This window comes from Colletes latitarsis, unplaced genomic scaffold (genome assembly GCF_051014445.1).
Source record: "Colletes latitarsis isolate SP2378_abdomen unplaced genomic scaffold, iyColLati1 scaffold0021, whole genome shotgun sequence".
Taxonomy (NCBI): Eukaryota; Metazoa; Arthropoda; class Insecta; order Hymenoptera; family Colletidae; genus Colletes; species Colletes latitarsis.
The window spans coordinates 2,969,765-2,972,051 of record NW_027488371.1 but is presented as its reverse complement, the minus strand read 5'-3'; positions in this window follow the sequence as shown (position 1 = coordinate 2,972,051).

Sequence of the window (2,287 nt, the reverse complement as noted above, 5' to 3'; positions counted from 1 at the left end):
GCCCAGGATCTGGCCAACAAGTAGGCGAAAAATGCGAAAGTATGAGCCAGATCATGGCGAATACCAGACCTAACCCTGACCTAACCGGTGATATCCTCTAAAATATAGATTGAATCCAGGTTTAACTCACTGTTTGAGTGTGGTACCACATTACTACGTGATCCAACCCAGAAAAAACCCAGGATCTGGCCAACAAGTAGGTGAAAAATGCGAAAGTATAAGCCAGATGATGGCAAACACCAGACCTAACCCTGGCCTAACCGGTGTTATCGTCTAAAATATTGATCGTACCCAGGCTTAGCTCACTGTTTCAGTGTGGTACCACATTACTACGTGATCCAAACCAGAAAACGCCCAGGATCTGGCCTACAAGTAGGCGAAAAATACGCAAGTATGAGGCAGATAATATCAAACACCAGACCTAACCCTGACCTAACCGTTGTTATCCTGTAAAATATAGATTGAATCCAGGTTTAACTCACTGTTCGAGTGTGGTACCACATTACTACGTGATCCAACCCAGAAAAAACCCAGGATCTGGCCAACAAGTAGGTGAAAAATGCGAAAATATGAGCCAGAAGATGGCAAATACGAGACCTAACCCTGTCCTAACCGGTGTTATCCTCTAAAATATTGATTGGAGCCAGGTATAACCAACTGCTTCAGTGTGGTACCACATTACTACGTGATCCAACCCAGAAAAAACCCAGGATCTGGCCAACGAGTAGGAGAAAAATGCGAAAATATGAGCCAGATCATGGCGAATACCTGACCTAACCCCGACCTAACCGGTGTTATCCTCTAAAATATACGTCGTACCCAGGTTTAACTCACTGTTTCAGTGTGGTACTACATTACTAAGTGATCCAAACCAGACAAAGCCCAGGATCTGGCCAACAAGTATGCGTAAAATGCGAAAGTATGAGCCAAATGGTGGCAAATACCAGACCTAACCCAGATCTAACCGGTGTTGTCCTCTAAAATATAGATTGAATCCAGGTTTAACTCACTGCTTCAGTGTGGTACCACATTACTACGTGATCCAACCTAGAAAACGCCCAGGATCTGGCCAACAAGTATGCGAAAAATGCGCAAGTATGAGCCAGATAATATCAAACACCAGACCTAATCCTGACCTAACCGGTGTTATCCTCTAAAATATAGATTGATTCCAGGTTTAACTCACTGTTTGAGTGTGGTACCACATTACTACGTGATCCAACCCAGAAAAAACCCAGGATCTGGCCAACAAGTAGGTGAAAAATGCGAGAATATGGGCCAGATCATGGCGAATACCAGACCTAATCCTGACCTAACCGGTGTTATCGTCTAAAATATTGATCGTACCCAGGCTTAACTCACTGTTTCAGTGTGGTACCACATTACTACGTGATCCAAACCAGAAAACGCCCAGGATCCGGCCAACAAGTAGGCGAAAAATGCGAAAGTATGAGCCAGATCATGGCGAATACCAGACCTAACCCTGACCTAACCGGTGATATCCTCTAAAATATAGATTGAATCCAGGTTTAACTCGCTGCTTCAGTGTGGTACCACATTACTACGTGATCCAACCTAGAAAACGCCCAGGATCTGGCCAACAAGTAGGCGAAAAATGCGAAAGTATGAGCCAGATCATGGCGAATACCAGACCTAACCCTGACCTAACCGGTGATATCCTCTAAAATATAGATTGAATCCAGGTTTAACTCACTGTTTGAGTGTGGTACCACATTACTACGTGATCCAACCCAGAAAAAACCCAGGATCTGGCCAACAAGTAGGTGAAAAATGCGAGAATATGGGACAGATCATGGCGAATACCAGACCTAATCCTGACCTAACCGGTGTTATCGTCTAAAATATTGATCGTACCCAGGCTTAACTCACTGTTTCAGTGTGGTACCACATTACTACGTGATCCAAACAAGAAAACGCCCAGGATCTGGCCAACAAGTAGGCGAAAAATGCGAAAGTATGAGCCAGATCATGGCGAATACCAGACCTAACCCTGACCTAACCGGTGATATCCTCTAAAATATAGATTGAATCCAGGTTTAACTCACTGTTTGAGTGTGGTACCACATTACTACGTGATCCAACCCTGAAAAAACCCAGGATCTGGCCAACAAGTAGGTGAAAAATGCGAAAGTATAAGCCAGATGATGGCAAACACCAGACCTAACCCTGGCCTAACCGGTGTTATCGTCTAAAATATTGATCGTACCCAGGCTTAGCTCACTGTTTCAGTGTGGTACCACATTACTACGTGATCCAAACCAGAAAA